Consider the following 21,576-nt stretch of genomic DNA (forward strand, 5'->3'; position numbering starts at 1 on the left):
GTGAGTCGCAGCTTAGAGTATTCTTCGGATGAAGACGAACTCGGTGAGTTGTTCATACAACTCGGCGAGTAGGATGAAGGACTATTGGCCTTTAGTTTAGAAGGAGAACTCGTCGAGTCAATGCTTAACTCGACGAGTATAGACGGGTTTACGGTCGGACAAAGAGATAGGGACTCGGTGAGTTGACAATCAACTCGACGAGTCGGGCCAACTGACAGTTGACTTTGACTTGACTCTTGATTTGTAAGGGGTAAATGGTCATTTTACCCTGAAGTCGGTTAGCAGTATTTGACTAAGGGTTTTGTGGGAATTATAGTCGGAGGATTTCCGGAGCGGTAGCAGCAGCAGACAGTCAGTTCCCACACAGGTCAGCAGTTACTCTGAGGTGAGTTTCCTTCCAGTAGTAACGGGTCTAAGGCACCAAGGCCGGCCCGTATAGATGAGATGTTAGTATTAGAGTGTGGGCCGAGCCCGTATCTCTTGGTTGAGTTGATTATGATATATGCCAGTATGATAGAGTTATCTATACTTGTTGTTTGTGTGATACTTGTATATTATGGGTTAGCAGCTGAGTGCGAGCGATGCCCGTATCTCTCTGAGAATGGAGTGTGGGCGAGGCCCGTATCTCCCAGATAGTGGAGTGTGGGCGAGGCCCGTATCTCCCAGCTAGCGGAGTGTGGGCGAGGCCCGTATCTTCATGAGTGTGGGCGAGGCCCGTATCTCCTAGCTGTTCATTGTATGTTTGTATGTTTGTTTGTTATGAGGTATTGTGGGGGAGCTCACTAAGCTTCGTGCTTACAGTTTTCAGTTTTGGTTTCAGGTACCTCTTCTTCGAAAGGGAAGGAGCTGGCGCGGTAACGGCACATCACACACATGCTCTATATTCCGCATTTTGATGTCACCTGGGGATTTGTACTCTGACACTTTTATGTTTTATAAAAATGTTTTCCAGACATGTAATATCTTTTGTGAAATGATATGATCGTTGAATATTTTATTCCTAACATTTTGCTAAGTACATGTTTTAACAAAAAAAATGAAATTTTTGGCTCGTATTTTTGGGATGTTACAAGTTGGTATCAAAGCCCTGGTTTGAGGGATTCGGACACACCTTCGGGGGTGTTTGAACTCAAATCGAGGGATTAAAAGACTATGGAAAAGGAAAATGTTTTCTAAAAGGCTAAGTAAAGGGGTTTCAAGAAAGAACAAAGTGTGTGATGTGCGCGACCGGCCGAGCTCAAGTAAGTATTCTCCAAAGTACCCATACAAGCTTATGTTATGTTTATCAGTTTCAGTAAAACAGCATGCTAGAATAGGACTAAGGATCTAGGAGTGATGCCTTATGTTCCTGCTTTATGTGCTTCAGTGTATGAAAAGTTGCATGCTAGGACTGAGTAGACAGCAGTAGGATAGCCTGTTTAGGTTATGCCTGATAACTAGTTTAGCATTGTATTCTAGTTTAGTTTTTCTCTACGAGGATAGAGTTACTTGAGAATTGTTTCCTTTTTGTCCAAATGTTGTTTGCTTTGTGCTATGTGGGCCTTGAGTGCTGAGGGTTAGCTGTTAGGTGAATACGTTAAGGTCACATGTGATCAGGGTTGAATAATCTCAGAGTGTTGGATTTGACCCTATTACATAGCTCTTGTTTGAGTCCTAACCATTGTAGGGATGAGTCCGTTACTCGAAGGATTATCCGAGCCTCGTCACATGTGATTGTATTCAGGTAATAGCTAATTGGCATCACCAAGAGACCTTCCGCAGCTGAGGATTGTGTTGAGTGGAGTTAGAGGTTTCCTAGGGTAAGCCTAGGATAAGAGTAGCAGAGATCAGCGGTAGTGAAAGGGACCTGGTGGAGTCAAGGCAGTCCTTGGAGAAGGTACGGATAGATGTGGAAGGTAGTATGTGCCCGTACTACTGAAAGCAGAGGATCCGTACCCAAATCGAGGAAGGCCAAGATAAGACCAGGGAACTTGTAGTAGGTGTGATCCCTCCAAAAGTATCAGCATCGCTAACAATTGTTATTTCTTTTGTGTTTCAGAATGGTGGTACTACGCTCGAGGCCAGCAATTGGCAGTACAAGAGAGGGATCGGGTTCGGGATCAGGTTCCGAGCCAGTAGACGAGGGGCTACGCGAGTTCATCGCGTCAGAGATCACCAGGGGTATCCTTGAGTCGACCCCATTATCTTCGGGTCGATCAAGGAATGGAGTTGATGGAGGATCGCCTCCAGGCATTCAGGAGCGACATGGCATCTGGCCAGTCGGGATCTCGCACACTGTCCTTCAAGGACTTTCGGGGCAGTGGTGCGCCGAATTTTCACGGGGCGAAGGACCCCGTAGCTGCCAGACGATGGATTGCAGACATTGAGTCTGCACAGATGATTAGCTTCTGCCCTGAGGGGTCGAAGGTGCGGTTCGCAGCAGGGTGTTTACGAGATCGAGCTAGGGATTGGTGGGAGTCCGTGGGGGACTCGTTGGGAGCCACGGTCGTTGAGGCTATGACTTGGTCGGACTTCGCGACCAGGTTCAAGGCGGAGTTCGCGTCGGCTGTCGAGCTTCAGCAGCTGGCCAGGGAGTTCTTAGACATGTGACAGACGACGGAGACTGTGGCGGAGATCACCGCCAAGTTCCGGGAGAGGGCATTGCTGGTGCCCCAGTATGAGGGAGATGAGGATATGAGGAGGACCCGTTATCATGACATGCTACGGGCTGACATCCGGGAGCATGTTAGCTTTTCAGCTTGCCCTACCCTGGAGTCCATCATTTCCAGGGCGGGGGAAAGGGAGATTGATTTAGAGCACATTCAAAAGAGGAAGGAAGAGGCGGGGCAGGTGGCTGGGGCTTCAGGGAAGAAGCCCAAAGGATCAGATGGGAGGCCGAAAGGCCAAGGAGGGTCAGGCCACTGCGGGAAATGCGGCAGGTCGCATGAGGGAGCATGTAGGTTGGGATCATCAGGCTGCTACAAGTGCGGCAAGGCGGGGCATTTTAGTAGGGATTGTACTGCTCCTGTCTCGGTTGTTCAGACATCGGAGTTGCTATGTTTCCACTACAACCAGAGGGGCCACAAGAAGGCCAATTGCCCCCAATTGACAGCTTCAGCGCCGGTTAACGCGCCAGCTCCAGCTACCCTGTGGATTACAGATGACCGGCAGGGCAAGGCAGAGGCTCCAGTGGTGAGGAGCCGGGCGTTTCAGCTGACGGCAGAGGAGGCACGCGCCGCACCCGATGTGGTGATGGGTATGATTCTTTCCCTCTACTTTATTTTTTATGATGTTATGATATTGATATGTGCTTTGTGTATATGCATTAGGATCGTTCCATGTGAACGGTATTCCTGTCCAGGTGTTGTTTGACTCGGGTGCCACCCGATCATTTGTTTCCCTTGCGCTTAGAAAGAGGTTTACTGAGTCCTCGGGCATGTTGGATTGCCCTTTAGAGGTAGAGATTGCCGACGATCGATCGGTGCGAGCGTCAGCAGTATTCAGGGATTATGTCCTAAGGTTATTTAAGGAGCGCTATTTGGTGGATTTGGTTCCCATACCTTTGCTGGGGAACAAGGTGATTATAGGCATGGATTGGTTGAGCCCTAATGGGGCGGTGATAGATTGCGCACAACAGCTAGTGCGGGTCAAGACCCCAAGCGGGGGAGAGTTGGTGATCCACAGCGAGAGGCCACAACGTAGACCTATAGTATGTTCAGCAGCGAGAGCTAGGCACTACCGTCAGCAGGGTTGCGCGGGATATGTCGCGTATGTTATGGATACCCGAGAGACGGGTAAGGCGATGGTGAGCGAGGTTCCAGTGGTGCGAGACTACGCTGATGTGTTCCCGGAGGAGCTTCCTGGAATACCTCTGGAGCGTCAGGTGGAGTTCAAGATCGACCTAGTTCCTGGTGCGGCTCCGATAGCCAAGGTACCCTATCGGTTAGCTCCTCCCAAGATGCAGGAGTTGTCTATGCAGCTGCAGGAGCTGCTAGACAAGGGGTTTATTCGACCGAGCAGTTCACCCTGGGGAGCCCCGATCCTGTTTGTGAAGAAGAAGGACGGGTCGCATCGGATGTGTATAGATTACCGGGAGCTGAATAAGGTAACGGTGAAGAACCGTTATCCACTCCCGAGGATTGATGACCTTTTTGATCAGCTCCAGGGAGCATCTTGGTTCTCTACGATCGATTTGCGTTCAGGTTATCATCAGATGAGGGTCAGAGAAGAGGATGTATAGAAGACCGCGTTTCGGACGCGCTATGGCCATTATGAGTTCGTGGTGATGCCGTTCGGGCTCACCAACGCTCCTGCCGCGTTCATGGACCTCATGAACCGCGTGTGTAGACCGATGTTGGATCGGTATGTGATAGTTTTCATTGATGACATCTTGGTTTATTCCAAGACGCAGGAGGAGCACGAGGAGCATCTGAGAGAGGTTTTGGAGACCTTGAGGAGGGAGAGCTTGTACGCCAAGTTCTCCAAATGTGAGTTTTGGTTGCGCGAGGTGCAGTTTCTTGGGCACCTCGTCAACCAGAACGGGATTTCAATAGACCCGGCCAAGGTGGAGGCCGTGATGAGGTGGGAGGTTCCGAAGTCTCCATCCGAGATTCGGAGTTTCCTAGGATTGGCAGGCTACTATCGGAGATTCATTCGGCATTTCTCCAAGATAGTCGTACCCCTGACACGGTTGACTAGGAAAGTCGTGGTCTTTCGATGGGGGCCTGAGCAGCAGGCAGCGTTCGAGATTCTGAGGCAGAGATTGTGCGAGGCGCCGATCTTAGCCCTGCCCGAGGGTGTAGAGGATTTTGTGGTATACTGTGATGCGTCGATCTCAGGTTTGGGTGCAGTATTGATGCAGAGGGGGCATGTCACTGCTTATGCTTCGAGGCAGCTGAAGCCACACGAGGCAAACTACCCGACGCATGATTTAGAGTTGGGGGTGGTGGTTTTCGCCCTCAAGATTTGGCGGCATTACCTCTACGGGGTTCGATGTACCATTTACACGGACCACAAGAGTTTGAGGTACCTCATGGATCAGCCGAATCTGAACATGAGGCAGCGTCGGTGGTTGGACGAGGTGAAGGATTATGATTGCGAGATCCTTTACTACCCAGGGAAGGCCAATGTGGTGGCCGATGCGCTTAGCCGCAAGGCAGCACCGATCAGGGATATTTGCATGAGGATGACTGTGGTGACTCCCCTGTTGGAGCAGATTCGGGAGGCTCAACAGGAGGCTATGAAGGAGGAACATCGGAAGAGTGAGCGAATAGTGGGTCAGGTCACCTCCTTCGATTATGATAGTCGGGGGTTGTTGACACTACACCGTAGGGTGTGGGTGCCGTATCATGGAGGCATGCGCCAGATCTTGATGGAGGAGGCGCACAAATCCTGATTCTCCATTCATCCAGGGGCGACGAAGATGTATAGAGATCTTCGTCTAGACTATTGGTGGCCTTGCATGAAGCGGGATGTGGCGTGGTAGGTCGAGCGGTGTTTGACCTGCAGGAAGGTCAAGGCTGAGCATCAGAGACCGCATGGCAAGATGCAGCCGTTGGACATCCCGTTGTGGAAATAGGAGGATATTACGATGGATTTTTATCACAAAGCTTCCCCGGACGGCGCGAAGAGTGGATTCGATTTGGGTCATCGTGGATCGATTGACCAAGAGCGCCCGTTTTATTCCGATTCAGGAAAGTATCTCGGCCGAAAAGTTGGCCGATATCTACATCTGGGAGATAGTGGCGCGGTACGGGGTGCCAGTGTCAGTGATATCAGATCGAGATGTGCGGTTCACTTCCAGGTTTTGGAAGAAGTTTGATGATGAGTTGGGCACTCGTCTGCACTTTAGCACCGCCTTTCACCCGCAGACGGATGGTCAGAGTGAGCGAACCATCCATACTTTGGAGGATATGTTGCGGGCATGCGTGCTAGACTTTGGTGGTAGTTGGGATACCTATCTTCCCTTGGCTGAGTTCTCGTACAACAACAGCTACCACGCGAGTATTGACCGTCCTCCATTCGAGATGTTGTACGGTCGGAGATGCAGAACCCCGATATGTTGGGGTGAAGTTGGCCAGAGGGTCATGGGGAGCACCGAGGTGGTGCTCAAGACGACCGAGAGGATCCAGCAGGTTCGGAGCAGGCTTCAGTCTGTGCAGAGTCGGCAGAAACGTTATGCCAACAAGCGTCGATCAGACCTGGAGTTCCAAGTCGGGGATATGGTTCTCCTGAAAGTGTCGCCTTGGAAGGGCGTCATTCGATTCAGGAAGCGGGGCAAGTTGGGCCCGAGGTACATTGGACCGTTCAGGGTTGTAGCCCGGGTGGGCAAGGTGGCATATATGCTGGATCTGCCAGTCGAGCTCAGCCAGATCCACAACACCTTCCATGTCTCCTAGCTGCATAAGTGTCTCGTGGATGATTCAGCGGTGGTGCCATTAGAGGATATACAGGTTGATGACAGCCTGAATTACATTGAGCGCCCAGTCACAATCCTCGACCAAAAGTCGAAGGATCTAAGGAACAAGAGGGTGGAGTTAGTGAAGGTGCAGTGGCAGCACCGAAAGGGGTCCGAGTGGACTTGGGAGTCGGTGGAAGAAATGATGGAGCATTACCCCGAGCTGTTTTAGGATCAAGCAGCAGACTTCGAGGACGAAGTCTAAAATAAGTGAGGGAGATTTGTAGCACCTGGTTCCTGGTACGTAAAATTTATTTGAGTGTTTTTCATTTTTAGCCTTGGACTCGGCAATTTGTAGGTCCGACTCGCCGAGTAGAGACGGGACCCGGAACACGTTTAAGTTGGCGACTTGGCGAGTCCATATTCAGTACTCAGCGAGTCTCCGCTGTCTGATGAAACCCTAAATTTCAAGGGTTTGCACCCTATTTAAACCCTCTTATCCGCCCCCAAGCTCTCCCTCTTCACCCTCAGAGCTCTATACTTCATTCAAGCCTTGTTCATTGTGAGTTTGAAGCATTTTAGTGTGTTTTCTTGAATTTTTGGAGAGGGAAGGAGAGTGGATCAAGAAGAAGAGGAGAAGACCAGGCATCTTTGAGCTATCTCAGTGTTTTCCTTGAGGTATAACTCGATTTCCCTCTGTTTTCATGCTTTTAGTCCCTTTTGAGCTCCATGGAAGTCCTTCTTGAGTTTTCCCCAAGCTTGTTTTGTGCCTTATGGTTTGTAATAAGTTGTTAGCCTCTAGATCTAGGTGGGATCGAGCTCCAGGAGCTTAGATCTATTGCCTTTATGGAGCCATATTGCATGAAAGCCCTAGATCTACTCTTTTGGTGCATTTTGAGCCCTAAAACCTTCATTGGTGAATATTTACACGTAAAGTTGGAAACTTTACGTGTTATTCATTCCCTAGGAACCCAGATCTATGAATAGCATAAGCTGGATTCAAGCAGAATCGCGTGTATAGTATTTGCATGTGGCCGACTCGGCGAGTCGTTCATCTAACTCGGCGAGTCGAGTCGTGAGTCCCCGAGTTTCCCCCTTTTTGTGCTTGCGGGGTGGAGTGGTGAGTCGTGGGATAGGACTCAGCGAGTCGGAAGCTAGACTCACTCGTGAAGCAACTCGGCGAGTCAGTGCCATGACTCGACGCGTTCAAGGCAATCTTCTTGCCTCAAGAACAACTCGGCGAGTTATTCATACAACTCGGCGAGTCGCAGCTTAGAGTGTTCTTTGGATGAAGACGAACTCGGCGAGTTGTTCATACAACTCGGCGAGTAGGATGAAGGACTATTGGCCTTTAGTTTAGAAGGAGAACTCGTCGAGTCAATGCTTAACTCGACGAGAAGAGACGAGTTTAGGGTCGGACAAAGAGATAGGGACTCGGCGAGTCGGGCCAACTGACAGTTGACTTTGACTTGACTCTTGATTTGTAAGGGGTAAATGGTCATTTTACCCTGAAGTCGGTTAGCAGTATTTGACTAAGGGTCTAGTGGGAATTATAGCCGGAGGATTTCCGGAGCGGTAGCAGCAACAGACAGTCAGTTCCCACACAGATCAGCAGTTACTCTGAGGTGAGTTTCCTTCCAGTAGTAACGGGTCTAAGGCACCAAGGCCGGCCCGTATAGATGAGATGTTAGTATTAGAGTATGGGCCGAGCCCGTATCTCTTGGTTGAGTTGATTATGATATATGTCAATCTGATAGAGTTATCTATACTTGTTGTCTGTGTGATACTTGTATATTATGGGTTAGCAGCTGAGTGTGGGCGAGGCTCGTATCTCTCTGAGAATGGAGTGTGGACGAGGCCCGTATCTCCCAGCTAGCGGAGTGTGGGTGAGGCCTGTATCTTCATGAGTGTGGGCGAGGCCCGTATCTCCTAGCTGTTCATTGTATGTTTGTATGTTTGTTTGTTATGAGGTAATGTGGGGGAGCTCATTAAGCTTCGTGCTTACAGTTTTCAGTTTTGGTTTCAGGTACCTCTTCTTCGAAAGGGAAGGAGTTGGCGCGGTAGCGGCACATCACACACATGCTCTATATTCCGCATTATGATGTCACCTGGGGATTTGTACTCTGACACTTTTATGTTTTATAAAAATGTTTTCCAGACATGCAATATCTTTTGTGAAATGATATGATCGTTGAATGTTTTATTCCCAACGTTTTGCAAAGTACATGTTTTAACAAAAAAAAATGAAATTTTTGGCTCGTATTTTTGGGATGTTACAGGTGAACTCCATTTTATTAGTGAAGGCGTTGGTGTACTCATCTAATGACATGCTTCCCTTTGTCAAAGCAAGGAATTGATTCTCCAATTCTAACATTTTCTCAACGTAACAAAATTTCCTCTTGAAATGGGTCAAGAATTTGTCTTATGCCAGCTGCAGTGGCTTGTAGAGGCTCACAATCTTCCCTAACGTTTTCCGCTAGTGAATTGTTGTGCCCTTGAACTGCCTCACAACATAAGCGGTTTTGTAGCTTGCCCATGCATCCACACGTTATAAAAGCTGACTCCATCGCTGATATCCAATTCGTGACTCGTACAGGATCTTCCATCCCCGTTAAATAATGATGGCTTCCAAGTCATGAAATCCTTATACTTGTATTAGCCTCTAGGTTCACCATTTCTCTGGACCTTTATTTTCTCCGGTCCTTGATAACTTTCCAAGTCGTCATTGTTTCCTTTTTGGACCGTCATAGCATGCGATGGAATCGGCCCATTGTTGACTTCTTCAACAACTACTGGATCGTTGATCACATGTGGTCCTCTTCTAGCATTAGCTAGTTCTTGAGAGAAGAGCTCCCTAAACTCACATTTTTGTTGATCGAGCATTTCTTGCATCATTGCTCGAGCTTCATTCATCTGGATTTGAACAACAGCTAATCCAACCATCTGAGGTGTTGGACCTCCTTCGTTATTGAAGACTATACCGCTCCTTGTGATCTTCATGATGCTCTATGTAACCAAGCAGGCATTTAGCATACAAAGATGAAAATATAGGTAGGGAAGGTTTAGACACGAAATCCTCCTTATTACTCTGAAAAGTTATATGTCAGCTCTAATACTGTAATTAAATTTTTAGAAATCTGAACACATATAATTTCCTAATACTAGGTCGACAGCAGGCCTTAACTATTCTAGTACTTAGCAATCTAGGTAAAAACCTAAGGCATGTTTACATATCCTTTAGCACATATAAGGCATTTCTATAGTATGCTAGTGCATAATATAGAAAATAAGGTATTTAACCTACGTTATGCTATATATATTAATTTCTTATTTAGAACTTAATATAATTTAAAGCATATACCCAAAAATATCCTAGTGCTTGTGTCTATTCAGGTATACAACTATCCTCGACACACCTTACCATCATTGCTTAACCTCCAGGTTTAAGTCTAGAAATCCTACAAATTCCTAGTTCGCTTAAATTAATGCTATGATACCAACTGTGACATCCTCTAATTCTTAGGACCAATTACAACTTTTCTTTATGATTTTATTATCATTTATTTATTTTTGTAGAAAATCCCAGTACAAAAGACTTGATGGTCCTGAATACTATTGCAGGCTGTTTCTTAATCACTCAGTATCCTAATTAATTTCCAGTAGCTTAAGTATTGATACATGTGATGCATATAAACTGAGTGGGTCAAGTTGGGATAGGGATTTCAATCCCACAATATTGATATGATAATATTCCTTAATTATCAGACCTACAAAACCAACCGTTTACCATTCTATATCCATATAGGCTTACATTCCTACATATCTATTCCTACCGATCCTCACAAATCCTGGTCCATGATTATCAGGGTAAAATTATCTCACCTAATGAACCATTAAAAGATTGACTACACGGCTAGGGGCTTCCTTGGACTTTGTAAGTCATAAAGAATACGCAGACATACCATTACATTTGTCTGATCAGGACCTACCATTTCTGGTTATCCAAGAATATACAGACATACCATTATAGTTGTCTAATCGGGACCCACTATATCTGGTCATCCTAAAGGGAATGTTATATCGTACTCTCGTACGGAGCTACCTTACATCGACACCTGAAAGTGTCACAAAACAGAACTTTACTCTCCGTTCCTAGGTTATGTATATTCTCCTAATGAGACTACCTTATTGTTGGAATAGTGTCTAAGGCTGCAACTATATTAGACAAGTATTTGACCCGGTTGTGCATGGTCCTTTTGGGTTGCCTTCACCATAGCAACTTGACAGGATGATTTATTACGAGAGAGTAAATATTATTAATATATTATGAGAATAATATAATGAATAATATATATTTGTTATTTGATTAATATAAGTCATAAAATTAATTAGAATTAATTTGGTGACTTAAAGAGATTAATTAAATAAAGGGGTATAAACTGTCAATTGTTTGATAGTTAAACTTTAGACTGTAAATCCTTATTGATATAGGATTGGACGATTTCTAGGGCTAGGATAAGCCAAAATCGTCCAAAGGGTTATCAAGGAAAGGATATGGATTAACTTAAAGTCTAAGTTATCTAATTAGGGTTTAGGGTGTAACCCTTAAGGAGTCTACAAGTATAAATAGACCCCATGGCATAGGGAATTCGACACATCTCCTAAAGTAAGAGAACCCTGGCCGAATTCCTCCCCTCTCCTCTCTCCTAAATCATCTTCCTTGCTATTGGTGTTTGTAAGCCATTAGAGGAGTGACATTTGTGACTCTAGAAGCTCCAAGACCTCAAGATCAACAAGGAACTCAAAGGTATGATTCTAGATCTGTTTCAATGTTGTTATTTAACCTAATTAGTCATTAGAAGACTTGGATTCAAAGCATGTTTATTAGAAAGCCTAGATCCAAGCATTAGGGTTTTGCATGCGCACATAGGAAAGTTCTTATGGCTAAAACCCATCAGTGGTATCAGAGCCTAGCTTGGTTTTCTTTAAATTGTTGCTTGATTAACAGAAACAAACCTGCAAAATTCGATTTTTAGGTTTCTGAGTCACTGACTCGGCGAGTCCCAAGGTGGACTCGGCGAGTAGGCCTGACTCGGTGAGTCCCCTTGTGCACTCGGCGAGTCCAGGCGTCAGGAATGGCCAGATTCGGGATTTTTTCATGATTATCTTATGGAAACTTACCTTAATCATAATAGATCAATCTAAATCCGATTTTTTGATATATATGACTATTATCTTGATCTAGTTAAAGGTATTTATCAACTAATAAAATATTTAATTTCCTTATATGATAATTAATTAATTATTTTGGTAATTATCTTTCAAAGAAATCTTGAATAAAATCAAATATAGATAATTAGGATATTAATTGTTAATTGGAATTATTTGTTATTTGATCCTCCATGTTTTAAAACCTACCCTCAAGTTTTGAAATTTATATTTGTGATTAAAAGTTTTAATTTAGACAACTTAAATTTCAAACCCTAGATTTTAAAAGTTTTAAAATGCAACCCTATACTAATATGATATTACTAGAATAATATATATATGTATAACTAAATGCTAGTCTTACCGTTAGTAGGCCTCATTCACGAAGCCGATCTATAAGGCGGGTATAAGGTTGCGGCCTATAAAATGGCGCTTAATGGGTGTACACTCACACCCACTGCTTGCTTGATTGGTGGAGGGTCGTTAGCCGAACGGGACCAAAGTTGATCTCGCTAAGCCCTGCTCTAACTCGAAGGAGGCAGAGTGCCACCACTGCCACAAGATAGGACATTGGAAGAGAAGCTGCCCGGATTACCTGCAAGCAATCAAAGAGGGAAAGATCAAGCCATCTTTCGTAGGTATATACACAATCAAATCTAACGATTCTAATCATGTTATTTCTTGGGTCCTCGATACCGGTTGTGGTTATCACATTTGTTCTAATGTGCAGGGACTAAGAAGAAGTAGGGATGTGGAGCAAGGAAGGATCAATCTAATCACGGGGAACAGAAGATCGTCGCCTGTGACCAAGATTGGAGTGTATTCTTTAGTGCTTAGGAATAGTTTGGTTTTAGATTTGAACAATTGTTGCTATTCGCCAGAAATGGCTAGAAACATCATTTCATTTCATGGTTTATATAGACAAGGATTTAGATTTTCTTTTAATAATGAGAATGGTTCTATTTTGGCTTATCTAAATGGTGTCTTTTACTTTGAAGCTATACCATGTAATGGAATATATGAAACCGTTATGATTATTGATAACTTAGGAAATGATGTTTTGAATATTGATTCTTCCACTAGTATGGATAAAGCATCCTTGTGGCATTGTCGTCTTGGACATGTCAACAAGAAACGCATAGCCCAACTCCAAAAGGATGGAGTGTTGGAGTCATTCGACCTTAGGGAAGATGACACATGCGAGTCTTGTTTGCTTGGAAAAAATGACTAAGTCACTCTTCACGAGTACATGTGAAAGGAGCGAGGGTCTATTGGACCTAATACATACCGATGTATGTGGACCGTTTAGATCAACCACGAAGGATGGGAACCGCTTCTATGTGACTTTTACCGATGACTATAGTAGATATGGGTATATCTACTTAATCAAGCAAAATTCAGACACCTTTGAAAAGTTCAAAGAGTTCAAGAATGAAGTGGAGAATCAATTGGGCAGGAAAATCAAGATGCTTTGATCCGATCGAGGAGGAGAGTACCTAAGTCTTGAATTCCATGATTATCTCAAGGAGTGTGGAATAGTTTCACAATTGACGCCTCCTAGGACACCGCAGTTAAATGGTGTGGCAGAAAGGCGTAATCGAACCTTATTGGATACGGTTCGCTCTATGATGAGTCATGTTTCACTACCTATCTCTTTTTGGGGGTATGCCTTAGAGACTGCCGCCCATATCCTTAACCAAGTCCCTACTAAGAAGGTTGCCAAAACACCTCACGAGATGTGGACAGGGAAAGCTCCCTCGTTGGCACATATCAAGGTTTGGGGTTGCGAGGCTTTCGTAAGACGAGATACTCACGACAAGCTCGAACCTCGAAGTGAGCGACGTATTTTCATCGGCTACCCGCAGACATCCTTTGGATATCTCTTCTATAGACCGAAAGACAATGTTGTCTTCGTTGCGAGGAGAGGAGTTTTCCGAGAGCGAGAACTCATAAGCCAAAGAGACAGTGGGAGGCAAATCGAACTTGAAGAGATTCAAGAGTCGATAGATGAAGGAACCTCTACCGCTGGCACACAACCCGAGGAGGAAACTCCGGTTGAACCGATTGACGAATCCTTACCTCTTAGACGTTCCGATAGAGTTAGAGTTCATCCCCAGTTTTATGGCTTTCATATTACTACCGAAGGGGACACATATATTAGTGATGGTACACTAGTAAACCTTGATGAACCTAACAGCTATAAGGAAGCCATGGCAGGCCCGGAGTCTGCAAAGTGGAAAGAGGCAATGGATAGCGAGATCCAATCCATGTATGATAACCAAGTTTGGAATTTGGTTGATTACGTGCCCAGACGTAAGACCGTTGGGTGCAAATGGATCTTCAAGAAGAAGACCGACGTGGATGGGAACGTACACACATATAAAGCGCGATTGATTGCGAAGGGCTTTACTCAAACTCCCGGAGTTGACTATGATGAGACCTTCTCACCAGTTGCGAAGATTAAATCTATTAGAGTGATGCTAGCAATTGCCGCATTTCATGATTATGAGATTTGGCAAATGGATGTCAAGACCGCCTTCCTTAACGGAAAGTTGGCTGAGGATGTTTACATGGCTCAGCCAGAGGGGTTTGTGGATCCGAAGCATCCGAATAGAGTGTGTAAGCTTGAGAAGTCCATTTATGGACTTAAGCAAGCGTCTCGCAGATGGAATCTTTGCTTCGATGAGAAAGTCAAAGAGTTTGGTTTTATACGAAGCGAAGACGAATCTTGTGTATATGTCAAAGCCAGTGGGAGTATAGTAAACTTCCTCGTTCTATATGTCGATGACATATTACTCATAGGAAACGACATCCCGACTCTGCAGGAGTCTAAGTCCTGGCTCGGGAAGTGTTTCGCTATGAAGGACCTCGGAGAGGCTTCTTACATTTTGGGAATAAGGATAGTAAGAGAAAGAAGTAAGAGACTAATTGGACTTAGTCAGAATACTTACTTAGAGAAGGTACTAAAACGTTTTAGTATGGAAACTCAAAGAAGGGAGAACTACCGTTACAAAGTAATGCCAAATTGAGTAAGACTCAAAGTCCGAGTACCGAAGCTGAGATAGCAGAAATGAGCCGAGTACCATACGCTTCCGCAGTTGGCTCAATCATGTACGCTATGACTTGTACTCGCCCTGATGTAGCCTTCGCTTTGAGCATGGTTAGCAGATATCAAGGGAATCCTGGCAAAGCACATTGGATTGCGGTGAAAAACATCCTTAAGTACCTTCGGAGGACGAAGGAATGGTTCTTAGTCTTCGGAGGGAGTGATGACTTGAAGGTGCGAGGGTATAGTGACGCCAGCTTTCAGACCGACAGGGACAACTACCGTTTGCAGTCGGGCTGGGTCTTTACCCTAAATGGAGGAGCAGTGACATGGAAGAGTTCCAAGCAGGAAACCGTAGCTGATTCAACGTGCGAATCAAAGTACATTGCAGCGAGCGAAGCGTCGAAGGAGGCAATATGGCTAAAGAACTTCATCGGTGATCTTGGAGTTGTACCTGCCATAAAGGAGCCAATGGAGATTTTCTGTGATAACGAAGGCGCGGTTGCCTTGACCAAGGAACCGAGGGATCATGGTAGATCAAGACATATCGACAGAAAGTATCACTTCATTAGACATCGTGTAGAAGAAGGACAACTCGTAGTGAAGAAGATATCATCAGAAGATAACCCAGCAGATCCGCTTACGAAGGGACTGAGTAGGGTTAAGCACTTGCAGCATGCTAGGAGTATTGGGCTGAAGGATCATATTAGCATAGATTAGATAGTATTAGAAACGTGTAATAGATAAATGTAATTGATATTTGATGATTAAATAAAGGAGTTTTATTTATGAGTAATGTTACTATCTTATGTTAATTGTTTAGCTATTGTTTCACTTTGCATGTTTTGACTTCCAGAATAATTGAGTTTATTAGGAATAATCGAATTGTTCAAATGGCCCACAATCGTTCATATGTTGGGAGTAGATATGAATGAGGATTGTCATGAATTGGTGTGTAGAATGTCTAAATGGTGTTAGACATAGCAAAAGATTGTTGCAACGTTCATGAGTGCTTATGAACTAGTTTTGAGCATTGGAATAAACCCGCGCTTGCTGGAATCACCTTATGGAATACGATATAAAAGGTGATCGCAAGACGATAATATCATATAGTCTTAAAACCTAGATATATGGTTTATTATTTGTTAATTGATTGTACATTGATAATACGAAAACGCATCAGTAACTTGGTGTTATAAAACGTATTGTTGTGTATAGTTGGTTAATGAATAAGTAAATGCATATAAGTCGAAGTTTATCTGTAACTTTTATCTAAGAAGGTAAAAGCGATATCTCGGCCGCTCGATGATTTGATTTGACTTATGTGTCGGGCCCGGTCAGAACTGAATTGATGTGTTCGATTAAGTTCTATGTCAAATAAATCAGAGATCGAGAAACCTAAATGCTTGACTAACCATTCCATAGGATTGTCAGCATGATATCTAACAGAGGACTGTACGTTCCCTTATCTAAAGGACAAGATTGATTAGATCAGAGTTGACAACGTCTTTGAGAGCTACGATTGCAAACCGAATTGTACTTGTGCATATAGTTACTAGACTTATCCAAGTGGGAGACTGTTGGAATAGTGTCTAAGGCTGCAACTATATTAGACAAGTATTTGACCCGGTTGTGCATGGTCCTTTTGGGTTGCCTTCACCATAGCAACTTGACAGGATGATTTATTACGAGAGAGTAAATATTATTAATATATTATGAGAATAATATAATGAATAATATATATTTGTTATTTGATTAATATAAGTCATAGAATTAATTAGAATTAATTTGGTGACTTAAAGAGATTAATTAAATAAAGGGGTATAAACTGTCAATTGTTTGATAGTTAAACTTTAGACTGTAAATCCTTATTGATATAGGATTGGACGATTTCTAGGGCTAGGATAAGCCAAAATCGTCCAAAGGGTTATCAAGGAAAGGATATGGATTAACTTAAAGTCTAAGTTATCTAATTAGGGTTTAGGGTGTAACCCTTAAGGAGTCTACAAGTATAAATAGACCCCATGACATAGGGAATTCGACACATCTCCTAAAGTAAGAGAACCCTGGCCGAATTCCTCCCCTCTCCTCTCTCCTAAATCATCTTCCTTGCTATTGGTGTTTGTAAGCCATTAGAGGAGTGACATTTATGACTCTAGAAGCTCCAAGACCTCAAGATCAACAAGGAACTCAAAGGTATGATTCTAGATCTGTTTCAATGTTGTTATTTAACCTAATTAGTCATTAGAAGACTTGGATTCAAAGCATGTTTATTAGAAAGCCTAGATCCAAGCATTAGGGTTTTGCATGCGCACATAGGAAAGTTCTTATGGCTAAAACCCATCACTTATATCAAACTTAACCAAACTAGGTACCTTCCACAAGTCTATGTTTATCCCTAGACTAGATTACAGTGCCTATAAAAAACTTTTAATACCAACTCTATTTTGGGTGATACTAACCTATCCCTAGTGTATTTATATTCCCTAGTTATTATTATTTTATCTTCTCAAAAATGCTACTTTTAATACTAATATATGAGGTTGTCTATTTAATCCTAACATAAAATAGAACCATATTTGGTTCGCACATAGCATAATATATACATATATTAATATATGATCCAGGCAATAAGCATATAACTCATATACGATTCCCAACATATATTTAATACTTTAATTTAATATTTGTATTAAATCATGTTCATAAAATGGACTATGCACTCAGCTGACTTAGGTGGGTGACTGGTGATCCGGGCATAGTTTCACCAAATACCTTAGATATTCTTTGATGTGACCTAAGTATAATTAATAAAGAATTTTATTCTAATGATCCTGGTGACTAATAATAGTCTAGGTCCTCACTAATCTCAATGTCTATATCAAACTCTATCAAAGTAAGGATCAACATGTATGATAGTTGGGAGGCAAGATTATTTTGGCATATAACTTTTCTGAAATCCAACAACCAAGCCAACTTAACCATTCTAAAGACTTCTCCCGTAAGTAGATCAATCAGTATAGTGATATGGAATTACTAATAAATCTTACTTAAAGGTTCATAATAATGACTTATGGCTATAAATATAAGTTACACTGAAAAAGATAGAGTGTAGTTTAACTTACATAGCTTTTAAGCGAAAATCAGGAGATTACGTGGGCAGAATCCTGACCAGAAAGCTTCTATAATGGATTTCTAGAGTTCTCGAGACTCTATTAGAATATTCCTAAAAGTTGGGAGAAACTAGATTGAAAGTTCCAGAGGTTTTGAGAGAGAATGATTAAGGATTTGTGAGGAAATGAACAAGGAACGGAGGGTATATATAGGTTCAAAAGGGATACGTGCCATGCAAGGCATGTGTGCATCGCGCACATCAGTCTTGCTCGCTCCATACCCTTTTGTGCCACGTGTTGCGTTCAGACCGGTCCACCTCGTCCCTTCTAGAAGGCCGCCATGTGGCCTACTCTTGTGGTGACATGTGTCAAACTTTCATGGTGCAACATCACTTTGTCGTTGATGGAGAGCCAGACGATGACTAGGAAACGTGTCGCCTCCAAAATATGCCACGTCATCAGTGCGCGTGGTGTACTTCGCGCGCACTATTTTTCAGATTTTCGAAATGACGTAACTTCTTCATACGAACTCTGTTTTCGACGTTCTTTATATTTTCGGAAAGCTCTCAATGAGATCTACAAGTTTCCTTCAATTCCCAACATCTAATTCTCATTCTATCAAAATTTTATATTTTTGATAGACTTAGACTGTTAGAAATTGATGCTAAAATTATAACTCCTACATATGGACTCCGTTCTTGATGTTATTTATATCGTCGGACTCCTATTGATGGGATCTTCAATTCTCGTGCTAATTGTCCAGACTAACAATCAACCATTCTTAATTTCAATTTCTATGTCGCGCACTATTATATCCGGTTGCACAGAAACTTCAAAAAATCATATCTTTTCCATATAGAGTCGAATTTAGGTGTTCTTTATAGGGAAATCTGCAAAAAAGTTCCAATATTTTAGGCCAGTTTATGATTTAGTCCCAAATTAAATTTTGTTCACAAAAAAGGACAGATTACCAGCTAAAACTTCGAATTAACCCTTCATGACCGGTTTCACAGATTTAGCCGGTATCTCGTCTTTTTTCGTTAATTAATCCAAATTTTGGGGCTTTTTCATTAATTAATCAAAATTTTAGGGCTTTTTCATTATTTATTACCAATAAACCAAAATATTTGGACTTTTCTGAAGATTACCTTTAAACTAATATATATTATATGATCTGATTTAATATGTACTATTCCATGTCTTCTTTCTTATGCTCTTCTAGGCTCACTGTGTGTTTTTATCGGTGTTGTCAAACCCAACAACAAAAATCTCACTCACAAGCCTCGTTAACTCCATCGATTTTCCAAAATTATCCATTCACAACTCTATGATCATCTTTCAATCTCCAAATAAAGAACGGATAAATCCTTGTTGATTACGTGGATGTCCCTATTACCTAACCATGACTTAAACCGTGGTTCCAACACTTGGATGTTCCTATTACCTAACCATGACTTGAATCCTATTTCGAACCCATACATTATTTGCATTGTCCATAGTGTTGTTCACAACAAAATACGAATCCCACATGGTTTAACCACTGATACCTTGGCTCAAGTCTTACATGACCCTTGTTTCCTTACAATAGGGCTTGAAAACCATGAAGAATGAACCATTAAGCTTAAAAAACTCAACACAGGTAAAAAATCAACTTGATATTATGTACTAAAAACCATGAAGAATGTTAACTCTAATTGTAAAAAAAATGTCAACAAGCTATCCATCATAAACTATTAAAATATTAATTTGGTATACCTACGAGCTACGGTTCCAACACTCGGATGTTCCTATTACCTAACCATGACTCGAACCTTATTTCGAACCCATACACTAATGGCATTGTCCATAGTTTTGTTAACAACAAAATACGAATCCCACATGGTTTAACCACTGATACCTTGGCTCAAGTCTTGCTTGACCCTTGTTTCCTTACAATAGGTGTAACATCCCGACTCCCAAGTATAATATTTAATTAATTTATATTCTTGTTGTCTGATCAACTTGACGAGTTGGAGGCCCCAACTCGCCGAGTAGAGAGTGTTAATGGTCGCGTAATTCCTAGAGTCTACTCGACGAGTTGGACAACCCCAACTCGACGAGTAGGAGCTGAGTGTGAAAACCCTAATTTTTAGGGTTTGTATCCTATTTAAAGGACCTTAAGCCTTCATTTCCACCTCCCTTATCATCTTAACACTCTGAGAGAAACCCTAATTGAGCTATATGCTTGTGGGAGAGAAAGAGGGGCTAATATTGCATATTGTAGTGCATTTTTTGGAAGAAGATTGAGGAGAAAAAAGGCTTGGGACGAGAAGGAGATCTTAGATCCATCAATAAGACTGTGTTCCGATCTTTATCAAAAAGTTCATCATTTATTGGTTTTTGTCTTGCCAAAAACTAATGCATCCTGGAAGCTCCAAATAGACTAAAATGTAATATCACAATTGGTATGATATTACAATAATTGTCATTATTACGTTTTAGTCTATTTGGGGCTTCCAAAATGCTTTAGTTTTTGACAAAAAAAACCAATAAATGATGAACCATGTGGGATTCATCTTATGTTGGGGCTTCTATAGTGTTGTAAGGAAACAAGGGTCAAGTAAGACTTGAGCCAATGTATCAGTGGTTGAACATGTGAGATTCGTCTTCTATTGTTAACAACACTATAGACAACGCCATTAGTGTATGGATTGAAGTCATGGTTAGGTAATAGGAACATCCAAGTGTTGGAACCACGGTTTAAGTCATGGTTAGGTAATAGGGACATCCACGTAATCAACAAGGATTTTCTCCGTTCTTTATTTGGAGATTGAAAGATGATCATAGAGTTGTGAATGGATAATTTTGGAAAATTGATGGACTTAACGAGGCTTGTGAGTGAAATTTTTGTTGTTGGGTTTGACGACATCGATAAAAACACACAGTGAGCCTAGAAGAGCATAAGAAAGAAGACATGGAATAGTACATATTAAATTAGATCATATAATATATATTAGTTTAAAGATAATCTTCAGAAAAGTCCAAATATTTTGAGGAACAACAAATGGGATTCTTTACTTGCATAAAGGAGAATCTAAATATATATTAGTTTAAAGTAATCCCAAGATATTCTTAATATCATGGAGTTAGTTTCAGCAACAAAGGAGAATCTAAATGATTTCAGGAACAACAAATGAGATTCTTTACTTGCACAGGTAAAGTACTTTTGTGAGAAACAACAACTAGATATGCCGGATATGAAAGCTTCATATACACTTACTCGATATAAGCCTTGGAAAAAAGATAATCATGTTACTTTTGAACACTTTTATCGAGTAGATTTGTTTACATCCACATTGGACAAACAGTTACATGAGTTGAATAGTAGATTCAATGATCAGACGATAGAGTTGTTAAGTCTCATTTCTATTTTAATTTCAAAAGAACACCCCTAAAGTGATTAACGTTGATCATATTTGTCTTCTTGTTTAGAAGTATTATCCTGAAGATTTTACAGAGCAAGAGAGAATTCAATTACGATACCAATTGGAGATTTTAATATCAATATGACAAAGAATCACAGACTAAGTGGTGTATAAACTATTGCTGACATATGTAAGGATCTTGTGGGAACTCGGAAACGTGAGTTTCTCGCAAACAACTTAGTGGTTTACATAAAAAAAAAATTATTGAAAATATTGATTTGAAGTGAGTAATTGATGAATTTAAAGATCATAAAGGTCGTCGAGTTGAGTTGTAGCTCTTCTTGTATATATTTTTGGTGTTTAATTGATGAAAAAAATGGTTTTTTTATGTGTAAGAACGGTAATTTTAGGTATTTTGGTATTTAATTG

Source organism: Lactuca sativa, chromosome 2 (assembly GCF_002870075.4).
Source record: "Lactuca sativa cultivar Salinas chromosome 2, Lsat_Salinas_v11, whole genome shotgun sequence".
In the NCBI taxonomy this organism is placed as follows: domain Eukaryota; kingdom Viridiplantae; phylum Streptophyta; class Magnoliopsida; order Asterales; family Asteraceae; genus Lactuca; species Lactuca sativa.